Source organism: Arachis ipaensis, chromosome B10 (genome assembly GCF_000816755.2).
Source record: "Arachis ipaensis cultivar K30076 chromosome B10, Araip1.1, whole genome shotgun sequence".
Lineage (NCBI taxonomy): Eukaryota > Viridiplantae > Streptophyta > Magnoliopsida > Fabales > Fabaceae > Arachis > Arachis ipaensis.
In genome coordinates this window covers 126,333,408-126,347,300 of record NC_029794.2, presented here as the reverse complement: position 1 = coordinate 126,347,300, position 13,893 = coordinate 126,333,408, and positions in this window count along the sequence as shown.

Below are 13,893 nucleotides of genomic sequence, written 5' to 3'. Positions count from 1 at the left end.
GAAGGTCTCATACAGTTCAATCTAGGTTACTTATGTTTTTGTTTATGAATCTTTTTCTAGTGTTTTCTGTTTTTCTTTTCTTTGCAATTTCATGGTAATTAACATAAGAGATTCCCTTTCTCAAGAATAAGTGAGTAACCCTTTGTTATTTTTAGTTGTTTCGTATAGCCTTAATAATATTCTGATTATAATAAATTCTATATGAGTACTACACATACAAGTCATTTTTGTTTACAAGTCTTACAAGTTGGGCCTAACACACGCGTTACAGAAGAAGAAGAAGTTGGGCCTAACACGCGCGTTACAGAAGAAGAAGCAGAAGAAGAAGAAGAAGAAGAAGCAGAAGAAGAAGAAGAAGAAGAAGAAGAAGCGTGAATATAAATGACTTTAATGATTTGTATGGAAAAGCGTTCTCTCTTTGCCTTCGATCTCCTTCCGTTTTTTTCGATTTTCATGGTTTCTGAAATCAAGCTTTGAAATTGTTTTGAAGATGATGGAACTTCAGAAATACACCCGAACGATTACAAAAATACACCCAAACGATTATAGAAATACATCCAAAGGATTACAGAAATACACCCAAACAGTTACAGAAATAAACCAAACGATTACAGAAATACACCCAAAGGATTACAGAAATACACTCAAAGGATTTAAGAAATACACCCAAAGGATTTAAGAAATACACCCAATATAGGGAGAGACAATATATTTCTTCTTGAAATCAATACACCCAAAGAATTATAGAAATACACCCAAAGGATTACAAAAATACACCCAAAGAATTTAAGAAATACACCCAAAATTTGTTGAAGTACACCTTATGCATAATTCAGAACTCTTTCTCTTTTTCCTCCTCATCTTCTGCTGCTGCTTCTTCTTCTTCAAAAACGATTTCAGAGCTTGATGTCAAAAAATAATGGAAACCGAGAATAACGAAGAAAGAAAACAAAGAGAAAAGCACGTAAATGAAGAAGAAGAACAGGAAGAGGAAGAAGAACGTGTAGCAAGAAGAAGAAGAAGGAGAAAGAGAAGGCAAGAAACGTACCTTGAATAATGTTTCTTCATTTTTTCTTGTGATTTTGATGAAGGAGAAAGAGAAAACGAAAAGAGGAGAAGAAATTTCAATAAAAAAAGAGGGAGGAAGAGAAGAAAAAGAGACACAGAAGAAGCGGAAGAGGAAGCACGGAGAAAGAAGAAGAAGAAAAAGAGGCACAAAAAAAAACGTGAAACGGCGTGTTTATAAATGACTTGTATGACTTGTATGGAAAATCACTTGTATGTGGAGAATTACTCATTTCGGTTTGCTTAAACTGTAAGTTAAAAATTTATAATTCAATTATTCAACCCTTGATCTGATCTTTATTAAGCAAATTTGACGGACCTGTAAAAGTAGTTTAATCTATATATGGTTATTGTTACGATGGGTAACCGGAGATTAATGGGCTGGACTCGTTAGGTTGGTCCGATCATTTAAGGAGGGAAGCCTTCGCAATGGATCACGCTTCTGGGCCTCCGTCCGACTTGTGAGTATGAATGAGCAGGGGGTGGTACCTGCAAAGACACTCCGATGCCTAAGTCAGCAAGGGCGTAAGCAGGTTTAGAAAGTATTGGGACTTAGAGATACCTGAGGGGTGTCAGTGTATTTATAATGGTGAGCTAATAACCACCGTTGGAGTAGTTCCACCTTTTAAGGTGGATAACCATCCCTTTATATTAGGGAAGTTGAGATATGGCTCCTAGAAGTGGGTTGAGAGATTTTAGGGGCAGTTACTCGTTTGAATGAGTGCCTATCTGCCAGCTAATCTTCGTTCCCGACTTCTTTAGAGCAAGTCGCGGTAAGGACCGACTTCTATAGGGAGAGGTCGGTGTAGGATGAGGCTCAACCCTTTGGGTTAGGCCTCTCATTTGGACTTGGGCCTTAGCGTTGGGTCAGGGTATGAACAGTGCCCCTACTCGAGCCCAATTTCTTTTAAGAGTTAGAGTTGAGTATTTAACTCAGGACTGTAACTGACCTGATAAGGAACCGACGTGATGTTTCAGAACCGACGTGTTTTAAAAATTCTCAACAGTCGCGTCTAATCAAACGTCGCGTCCGTTAGGGATTTGTGTATTCATATGCGGGGATCAGTTACATTGGGAACGGTGACTCTCTTTAAATGACGGCTTTCGTTTTTACCATTATGCCCCCAACGTTTTTATAAATACTTTCCCTCTCTTTCCTCGCTTCGTTTCTGAAAACTTTCACACTTCCTCTCCTCTGTTCGGAAGAAGCTCTTGTTAGAAGGAATTCATCTTTCTCTGCCCCTATCCTTTTTCAAGCAAAGGTTAGTTTTCCTCTACTCTCTTTTTATAAAATACTTTCATTTGCGTGTTTTTATTTTTAGAGAGGAGGGTTGGCTTGTAGGCTTCTAGTGATTCTGTTTTGTTTGATTCCAGGCCCCTTAGAGACCCTATTTTTGATCCTTTTTTCTTTTTCCTTTGTAGGTTTCACTAACCCTTTCTAGGAAAAAATGTCTTCTATGGAAACCCTTGCTCAGTGGGTGGATGTCACGGTTCTGGGGGAAGAACCTTTTGTTGATACCGACTTCATCACCAACCTTTGCACTCATCATAGGCTTTGCACCTCTGATGAGAATGAGCCGAAATATGAACTGATTGCCCCGGGTCCGGAAGACCGGATTTGTTTTAGGAGGGCTTCTGAGGCAGCCCCTCATTTTTTCTATATGTATGAGAGCATGATTGCTCGCTTGGGCATTTTTCTTCCTTTTTTCGATTTTGAGATTGCTGTTTTATGTCATTGCCGGGTTGCTCCTACCCAGCTTCATCCTCATTCTTGGGGTTTTCTGAAAATTTACCAATTTATCAGCCATGCTTTAGAATTTTCGACTTCTTTGAGGATTTTCTTTTTCCTCTTTCACATGACTAAGCCCTTTAGTGGGCAAAATAACAAACAACAGTGGGTGTCTTTCCAAGCTATACAAGGTCGGATAGTCTTCACCCTTTTTGATGAATCCTTTCACGATTTCAAAAATTATTTTTTCAAAGTTCAAGCTGTAGAGGGTCACCACCCCTTTTTCCTGGATGAGAATTCTTCTCCTCGCTTTCCTCTGTACTGGTTAGAGGCCTCCCCCTGTGAGAAATATAGTTTGGATGACTTGGATGAAGTGGAGGCAGCCATTGTGGGGTTCCTTCGAGAAGTGTGGGGGAGGGCCCCCTATCTGGATACAAAAAAGTTTCTCCAGGGGTCTCCGACCTTTGTCCAGATACAACTAGGTAGCTTTTTGTTTGTTTATATTTTCCGACTTATTTTTTCCGACTTGTTTTGCTGATTTTAGCTACCTAATTGTTTTTTACAGAGATGGCGAAGAAGAATTCCAGGGAGTCTTACCAGAGAGTTCAGGAGGCCAAGGCAAGATCTCGTGCCAGAGTTGGTGGCGCCAGGGTAACTAGCTCTTTCCTTCCTTCCCCTCCCCCCTCTTCTCGTAATTCGGGGACCTCTGCCCAACCCATTGTCATTTCTCCTCAGTTTCTTCTCTGCCATCCCCTCCTCCCCGATCTTCTACTGAACCAGAAAAGAAGAAACGCAAGACTTTAGAGTCTAGCTCTTCTTTTGAAGGTGAGGTCAAGGTGGATGCGCCTCAGTTCGTTCGGAAGTATATCTATCCTCATACCCGTATAGGTATGGATGATGCTTCTGTTCGAAACCACCTTACTATTCTGGCTTAGGAGAGTATCAGGGCGGGGGGAGTGTGCACAAAGTTCCTTGATATTTTTTAGAAGACTCCTCTTAGCTCTCTGGGTTCATCCTCGATGGTTGAAGAGCTAGAGGGGAGGCTTCTCTTATATCAAGGGCAGGAGAAGGCGCTGATGGAGGAGGTCGCCAAGTTGAAGGAAGAGATGAATGGTCTCCAGGAGAGGGAGAGGAAGCTACAGGCCCAGTGTTCCATGGCGGTGAGCCTGAGGGAGAAGGCGCAGGAGAGTTACTCGAGTCTGTTCGAGGATTTTGTGGAGGTGAAGAAGGATTTGATGAGGGCTCGGGAGGCCTATACAGAGTTGGAGGACTCCATTACTGACGGGGCTGAAGAAGCATGGAGGATTTTTAAGGAACAGGTCGGAGTCCTTGCTCCCGACCTGGATCTCTCTCCCTTGGATCCGAACAAGATCGTGGTCGACGGGGTTATAGTTTCTCCTCCCTCTCCCCGCTATGTCACCGAGTTTGATCTAAAGACTCGGGGGCAAAGGATAATGGAGTCCCCTCCGCGATCAAAGGATGCTCCGAGTTCCTCGAAGGCTCCGGAAACTTCTACTTCTTCTCCTATGGACACTTCTCTTCCTGGCCCTGATGGTGTTCCAACCACTCTCCCTGACTCTGGTGGTGCTCCGACTAATCTCCCTGACTCTGGTGGTGACGACCTTCCTAGCTGAAAAAATTTGTTGTGGCTATATGGGGCCCGACCTGTGGGTCCCCCTCTTTTTTAAACTTATTTGTTTTTATGTGGTGGTGATGTTCTGTTGACACTTTTCTTGGCCTTTTAAGGCCGTAAACGAAATATTTAGAAATACCCTTTTTTGGATAAGGGTTTAAGTTACCTTTCTTTGTCTTTTTGCATGCTTTTCTGTTTTTAGGTTTTGAAAAACCCTTTTGATCCTTATTTTGAAAACCCCTTTTTCTTGGCTGACTGTCCCTCCTTTTAAGTTTCTTTTTTCTTTAAGAACTTTGGATAGTATTTTGCTTTGGTGCTTTTAATAGGTTTTCCGATCTCTTTTTGGTATTCCTTATACTCAATTTTTTGATTTATTGAGTTCTTATGACTTAGGTTATTTTTGCGATGCATTTCTTTGTTTCTCGGTTTTTCTGACTTGTAAGTCAGATAATTTCTGAGTTTTATCACGATCGACTTTTATAACCTCTTTACACCGACTTGTACCTCATCGTTTTATCCTGACGACCATCTAGGTCGGTTCATGGGATTTTCACGCTTTGTCGAGCTTAAGTCGGCGCGTTTCGTAGAAAGAAAGAAAGCGAGAAGGAATTTATAAGAGACATTGTAAAAGATCTTTATTTATTTGTGAAGGTACTTTACTGCTACTAAAGGTTTTTGACTGTCTATTGTCCCTTAGTCTCTACTGTGATGCCTCATTAAAAACCCTCCTTCAGAAAAAACCCTTTTATTTTGAAAAAAAAATCATGAAGTTGGGAAAAGAGTACATCAGGGAGTAGAGTTCGCTTTTAACTATAGTACCTTTTCATATTATAAGCATGCCACGACCTTGGTAACTCGGTGCCGTTTAAGTCGGTCACCTTATAATAACCTTTTCCTAAGACCTCACTAATTTTGTATGGTCCTTTCCAATTAGCTGCGAGTTTTCCTTCCCCAGATTTGTTGACTCCAATGTCATTTCTGATTAAGATCAAGTCGTCTGGGGTGAAACTTCTTTGAATGACTTTTTTGTTGTATCTGGTAGTCATCCTCTGTTTCAATGCCGCTTCTCTTATCTGGGCTTGTTCTCGAACTTCGGGAAGCAGTTCAAGCTCCTCTTTGTGCCCCTGTATGTTTCCGACCTCGTCATGGAAGATCACCCTTTGACTTTGCTCGTCGATTTCTACTGGTATTATGGCTTCTACACCATAGACGAGTCAGAAGGGTGTTTCCCCTGTGGCAGATTGAGGCGTCGTTCGGTAAGCCCATAACACTTGTGGGAGCTCCTCAGCCCAGGCTCCTTTTGCATCTTGTAGCCTTTTCTTTAGTCCTGCTAGTATGACTTTGTTGGCTGCTTCAGCTTGTCCATTTGCTTGTGGATGTTCCACCGAGGTGAATTGGTGTTTTATCTTCATACTGGCTACCAGGCTTCTGAAGGTAGAGTCGGTGAAATGGGTCCCGTTATCTGTGGTGATGGAATGAGGTATCCCATACCTTGTGATAATATTTTTGTAAAGGAACATCCGACTTCTCTGGGCCGTGATGGTGGCTAATGGTTCTGCTTCTATCCACTTTGTGAAGTAGTCTATTCCCACAATCAAGTATTTGACTTGTCCTAGGGCCTGGGGAAAAGGTCCTAACAGGTCCATCCCCCATTTTGCAAAGGGCCATGGAGAAGTTATACTGATGAGCTCCTCGGGGGGAGCCACATGGAAATTTGCGTGCATCTGGCATGGCTGGCACTTCTTCACAAATTCTATGGCATCCTTTTGTAAGGTCGGCCAGTAGAATCCAGCTCGGATTATCTTTCTGGCAAGTGACCTGGCTCCGAGGTGGTTTCCGCAGATCCCATTATGAACCTCCTCTAGTACTTCAGATGTCCTTGAGGTCGGTACGCACTTCAGTAGTGGTGTTGATATTTCTCTTTTATAGAGGATATTTTTTACCAGAGTGTAGTATTGTGCTTTCCTCCGGATTTTCTTGGCTTCTTTTTCCTCTTTGGGGAGAATGTCGAATTTTAGGTATTCGACCAAGAGATTCATCCATCCGAGGTTTAGCCCGGTTACTTCAAGGACATCTTGTTTGTCTTCTGTTTTCACCACAGAGGGTTCTTGGAGAGTTTCCTGGATCAAGCTTCTATTATTTCCTCCTGGTTTGGTACTTGCTAACTTGGAGAGGGCGTCTGCTTTGCTGTTAAGATCCCGAGTTATGTGTCTGACCTCGGTTTTTGCAAAGCGCCCGAGGTGCTCCAGAGTTTTTTCCAAGTATTTCTTCATATTCGGGTCTTTGGCCTGATACTCTCCATTTATTTGGGAGGTCACCACTTGAGAGTCACTGAATATCAGCACTTTGGTTGCACCGACCTCTTCTGCTAGCTTTAATCCTGCAATCAGGGCTTCATATTCCGCCTGATTATTAGAAGCTGGAAATTCAAATTTGAGGGAAACCTCTATCTGTGTTCCCCCTTCATTGGCTAGTATTATGCCTGCACCGCTTCCTGTCTTATTTGAGGATCTATCTACGTATAGTTCCCACGTAGTTGGCTTTTCCTCTTGGTCTCCTGCGTACTCCACTATGAAGTCGGTGAGGCATTGGTTGGTTCACCCACTGAACCATTCTCCCTGCAACATCCGTCTTTTGGAGGATTTGCTTCATAGATTGATTCGTTCGGACTCTTATTGTGTGGGCTTGGGAGTAAGGCCGTAACCTCCGTGAGGCTATTACTAAGGAGTAAGCAAACTTCTCTAGTTTGTGGTACCTTAGTTCGGGACCCTGTAGAACTTTGCTGGTGAAGTACACTGGATGCTGTCCGACCTCATCCTCTTGTATCAGGGCTGATGCGACAGCTTTGTCTGCTACAGACAAATATAGGACGAGCTCTTTCCCAACTAGAGGTCGGGTTAGGATTGGAGGTTGGCTCAAGAACCTTTTGAACTCCTAGAATGCTTCTTCGCATTCTGGAGTCCATTCGAACTGGCATCCCTTTCTTAGTAGAGAGAACAGTGGAAGGGATCTTAATGCTGATCCTGCCAAGAACCTGGAGATGGCTGCAAGTCGGCCATTCAGTTGTTGAACCTCTCTTAAGTAAGTCAGACTTTTCATTTCTAGGATGGCTTTGCACTTGTCGGGATTTGCTTCGATCCCTCTTTGGGTTAGTATAAATCCTAGAAATTTTCCAGCCTCCACCACGAAGGTGCATTTTGCGGGATTTAGCCTCATCCCATGCGACCTTATGGTGTTGAAAACTTACGAGAGGTCTGTTAAGAGGTCGACTTCTTCCCGGGTTTTCACCAGCATGTCGTCTACGTAGACCTCCATTAAGTTCCCGAGGTGGGGAGCGAACACCTTGTTCATCAGCCTTTGGTATGTGGCCCCTGCGTTTTTTAATCCAAAGGGCATGACCACGTAGCAATAATTCGCTCTGGGCGTGATGAATGATGTCTTTTTCTGGTCTGGTTTGTACATCGGGATTTGGTTGTATCCCGAGTAAGCATCCATAAATGACAAGTATTGATACCCCGAGCTGGAGTCTACTAGAGTGTCAATGCTTGGGAGTAGATATGGGTCTTTGGGACATGCTTTATTCAGGTCGGTATAGTCGACGCACATCCTCCACTTGCCGTTTTTCTTCTTGACTAACACTGCATTTGCTAGCCATGTTGGATATTTGACTTCTCTAATGAAGTCATCTTCCAGGAGAGCTTGAACCTGCTCTTCCACCGCTTGAGCTCGTTCTGGGCCGAGCTTACGCCTTCGCTGCTGTACAGGTCGTGACCCCGGATATACCGAGAGCCTATAGGACATGAGCTCGGGGTCTATCCCGGACATGTCGAAAGCTTTCCAGGAAAAGAGGTCAGAGTTATTTCTTAAGAGCTTTGTCAATCTTTGTTTTAGGTTTTCTTCTAGGTCGGCCCCTATGTTGGTATTTTTTTCTTCCTCTTCGCCGACCTGTACTTCTTCAGTTTTTCCTCCTGGTTGTGGACACATCTCTTCTTTGGCTCTTGTGCCGCCGAGCTCTATGATGTGGACTTCCTTGCCTTTCCCTCTCAGGTTTAGGCTTTCATTGTAGCATTTTCTCGCCAATTTCTGGTCTCCCCGTACCGTTGCTATCCCCGCAAGTGTCGGGAATTTCATGCAAAGATGAGGGGTAGACACCACTGCTCCGAGTCGATTTAGGGTAGCTCTGCCAATTAAGGCATTATATGCTGACCCCACGTCGAGGACTATAAAGTCTATGCTCAGAGTTTTGGATTTTTCCCCCTTTTCGAAGGTCGTGTGAAGGGGTAGAAATCCTAGTGGTTTTATCGGCGTGTCGCCTAATCCGTATAAGGTATCGGGGTAGGCTCTTAACTCCTTTTCGTCCAACCCTAGTTTGTCGAATGCGGACTTGAAAAGGATGTCTGCTAAACTCCCTTGGTCTATTAGAGTTCTGTGGAGATGGGCATTGGCTAGGATCATGGTTATCACCACTGGATCATCATGTCCAGGGATTACTCCTTGCCCATCCTCCCTTGTAAATGAGATTGTGGGGAGGTCAGGTGATTCGCTCCCAACCTGGTAGACTCGCTTGAGGTGTCTCTTGCGAGATGACTTGGTGAGTCCTCCTCCTGCAAATCCTCCCGAGATCATATATATGTGTCCCTCGGAGGTTTGCGGTGGTGGGTCTCTTCTGTCCCCATCCTCTCACTTTCTCTTCCCATGATTGTCCGACCTTTCCATGAGATATCTATCAAGTCGACATTCTCTGACCAGCTTTTCTATCACATTTTTGAGGTCGTAGCAATCATTTTTTGAATGACCATAGATCTTATGGTACTCACAGTAATCGCTGCGACTTCCTCCTTTTTTATTTTTGATGGGTCTGGGAGGCGGCAGTCTTTCAGTATTGCAGATTTCTCGGTATACGTCCACCGTAGAATCCTTTAGAGGAGTATAAGAGTGATATTTTCTCGATCTGTCGAGACCGAGCTCTTCTTTCTTCTTGGGCTCTCTTTCTTTCTCTTTTATCGAGTGGGGATGCCCAGATCGCCAATTCGGCTCTCGTAGTCTGGCATTCTCCTCCATGTTGATGTACTTTTCAGCTCTTTCTTGTACATCACTCAGGGGTGGGGTGCCTTTTTGATATGGACTGTGAAAAGGGACCTTCTCTAAGTCCATTTACCAGCCCCATGATGACCGCTTCAGTGGGCAGGTCTTGAATCTCCAAACACGCTTTATTGAACCTTTCCATATAGTCCCGTAAAGGCTCTCCAACCTCCTGCTTTATTCCTAGGAGGCTCGGTGCGTGCTTTACTTTATCCTTCTGGATGGAGAACCTCATTAAGAACTTTCTCGAGAGGTCCTCGAAGCTGGTAACCGACCTTGGAGGGAGGCTATCAAACCACTTCATCGCCGCTTTTGATAGAGTGGTTGGGAAAGCCTTGCAGCGAGTTGCATCAGAAGCATCAGCCAGATACATCTGACTTTTAAAATTGCTTAGATGATGCTTCGGGTCCGTGGTTCTGTCATAGAGGTTCATATCAGGGCTTTTGAAGTTTCTTGAAACTTTTGCCCTCATGATGTCCTCACTGAAAGGATCCTCTCCTCCCAGGGGCGACTCCTCTCGGTCGCCACGGGAGTTCCGACTTCTAAGGGAAGATTCTAGCTTCAAGAGTTTTTCCTCTAACTCTTTTCGTCGCTCTATCTCTTCCCTGAGGTTTCGCTCCGCCTCTCGTTGTCGCTCTAATTCCTGTTCTAGTTGTTCCAAACGACCTTGATGACCATGGACCAATCCCATTAGCTCGGTTGCATGGGGTGGCCCTTCCTTTCCTGATTCTCGTCCCTCTGAGGAGTTTACCATTGGGTTTTTTAACCTAGAGGTGCCCTCTCTATGTTGGTCGTCGGTTTCCTGGTGAAGGGTTGGGTCCGCGTCGTTGTTTTCGGTATCCAGGTCTCCCTGTTCGGAATCGGACGCGGTATGACCATCTTCTGGTGACTTGTCTGCCATCACTGGTCGATCTCTCGGATCCCCGGCAACGGCGCCAATGTTACGATGGGTAACCGGAGATTAATGGGCTGTACTCGTTAGGTTGGCCCGATCGTCTGAGGAGGGAAGCCTTCGCAATGGATCACGCTTCTGGGCCTCCGTCCGACTTGTGAGTATGAATGAGCGGGGGTAGTACCTGCAAAGACACTCCGATGCCTAAGTCAGCAAGGGCGTAAGCAGGTTTAGAAAGTATTGGGACTTAGAGATACCTGAGGGGTGTTAGTGTATTTATAATGGTGAGCCAATAACCACCGTTGGAGTAGTTCCACCTTTTAAGGTGGATAACCGTCCCTTTATATTAGGGAAGTTGAGATATGGCTCCTGGAAGTAGGTTGAGAGATTTTAGGGGCAGTTTCTCGTTTGAATGAGTGCCTATCTGCCAGCTAATCTTCGTTCCCGACTTCTTTAGAGCAAGTCGCGGTAAGGACCGACTTCTATAGGGAGAGGTCGGTGTAGGATGAGGCGCAACCCTTTGGGTTGGGCCTCTCATTTGGACTTGGGACTTAGCGTTGGGTCAGGGTATGAACAGTTATTATTTATCATAAATAATAAAATAATTAAAGCATGTAAATTTAATTAATTACATGCATAGTTGTCAAGACTGACTCATTTGGTTGGACTAAAAAATTGGTGAACCGGTGACAAAGTCGGTCTGAATGAGTCATCGACCGGATAAAAGAATTGAATCGATGAGACTTAGTTTGAACGAGACGATTTTGACCAAAATCGATGAATCGGCAAGTTTGAAAAACCCGGATCGATTCAGACTCCATTTTTTTTTGCCCCCACCCTGAAACGGCGTCGTTTTGACTTAAAAAACAAAAAGGGAACCCTAGAAGGCTAAAATGGCGACACCATTCCCCCAAACTCCCAAAGACCTAACCCTCTCTCAGTCTCAGTGTGGCTCAGAGTCAGAGAAGCTCGCACCACCCGACCACCGGCCAGCGCCATCGCCACCACACTATTGCTGCGACGTCGTCGGCTAGTATGACTTGTCTCAGTGGCCCCTGTGCATCTTGACTCGTCGCCTCCTGTCCTGTGCGCCTGTCACCATCGTCGCGTCTCTGGTTGTCCTTGTCGTCGTTGTTGTCGCGTCTCTGTCGTCACCGTTGTCGCACCGTGTTTGGTCTCCGGTCTCCCTCTTCTCTATCCGTCGTGCATCGGGTATGTGTTTTTTTATTTTTTTTAAGTTATTCAGTATTTTAGTATTTCAGTTAGAGTTAATTGATTAATAATATTGATTATCTAAATCTGTTGATTATATTTGGTTGATTATATTATTTCTGGTAGATTATTGTTGTAAAGATTATTCCTGGTTGATTAGGATGGCTTCATCAAATACACACCATCAGAAACACCAACTTTTCAAGAACAAAGATCAACTCCTGATGCAATAATTGGAACCCAAAATAATAATTTGGCTGGAGGAATTAACAAGTTGTGGATAAAGAAAAAATTATTCTGTTATGTATATATTGCGAGAAGCTTATTAGAAGTGGAGGAATCAACCGGGTTAAATATTATTTGGCTGGAAAAGAAGGAGATATTGAGGTATATCGAAAGGTGCCAGTAGTAGTGAGACACTAATTTAATCAAAACATTGATGATCTTCGAAGCAAGAAAAAGAAAGAGAATTATAATGCTTGTGATGAAGTTGAAAGAGAATTTGATGAGATCAAATGTAATAAGATGTGACATCAACAAAAATCAAGGCTTTCAGCACTTAACTCTAGAAAAGAAAAACAACTCAAAGGATTACTCCTGAAACTCAACCAACTACCAAAAGTGTTCTCTAAAGCAAAGAAATTGTAGAGAAGTGTGATATTGCTATTGCGAAATGGATGAAGGATGCCTCTGTGCCATTTATTGATTCAACTTATTACTAGTCAATGATTGATGTTATTGCAAACATGGATGCAGGGTATAAAGGGCCAAATTATGGAAGAGTTCGTGGATATTTGTTGAGTAAATTGGTTGAAGATGTAAAGAAAATGATTGAAGATTATCGTGAGATTTGAAAACAAACTGGATGTACTATCATGGCCGATGGATGGACTATCGTTGTAGGCGTACTTTAATTAATTTCTTGGTTTATTGTTCTAAAGGAACTGTTTTTCTAAAGTCAATTGATGCTTCTCATATCTCAAAAACTGCTAATGCTTTGTTTAAATTGCTTAGGGATGTTGTATTATTTGTTGGTCTTAAGAATGTTGTACAAATAGTGATGGAAAATGCTACAAATTTTATTACTGCTGAAAGGTCGTTGGAATCTGAATTTTCTAAATTGTATTGATCTTCTTGTGCAGTGCATTATGTTAATTTGATGTTTCAAAATGTTAAAAATTGGAGAAAGTGAGTGAAGTTGTATCATATAAAGAAATTACTCCTTGAATATAATTTATAGATTGTTATTTTTATTGTGCTAAAGATATTTAGTACCAACAAATTTTATATTTATTTTTGTATTAGTTATTTTTATAATTTAAGACTTAACATTTATTAAAATGTTAGTGAAAATATGTATTTTAAATTTTAATTTTAAATTTTTAATAATTTTATATTTTTTATTCATATAAAACTGAATTAACTGATTCAACTAATAATTCACCAATTAAATCAGTGACACAATAACTCAATAGCATGACCGATTCAATTTCTAGTTTAATTTTTACCGCTATAGTTACATAATGAGGAAGCAAATTAATGGAAACACATGTCTAGTTTCCAATCTACATCTAAATTATTGGAAAGCTTTTCCAATAGTTTTATGCTATTATTTTTATTTTTTGATATTTTTAATATAACAAATTAAAAATTAATCTGTCAAACATCTGAATGTATTTAAAAATTTATTGTTGATTACTGAATTATTATATATATAATACGAAATTTAAGTTTTTAATATTTATTTAATAGATGAATAAACTGATTACTAGATTAATCTAAATGGGTTAGTTTACAATTTTACGAGTTTAAAGAATAAGCGTGAAGGAATATAATATATATTTAATTCCGTGCACCCTTCAAAGAGAATGAAATTGATAAATAATAAATTAATAATAACATGGGGCTAAATTATATATTATTGATGAATGCTATATTGAGTTGATTGGTGGTATCGTACCCAAAATAATAACGAAGTTCCAAGCATATGATAAATCAAATTAAATAAAATAGATGTTAATAATTAAAAGCATGAGAAAATTTTTTGGAACATTTAACCATCGATCAATCTGAAGAATTTTGGCGACGTAGTTTTAACTGTAGGCCCTACTGGTGAAGTTGATTGCATGGTTTGATCATCACGTAAAAAATATCAAATAATATGAATAGGTAATCACAGGATTTTTTTTTTGGTGACTAATCACAGGATTTAACCAATCTTATTTATACCTTTATGATGAGTGGATAGAGTTAACCTAGCTATTAAAATTATTGTTATAT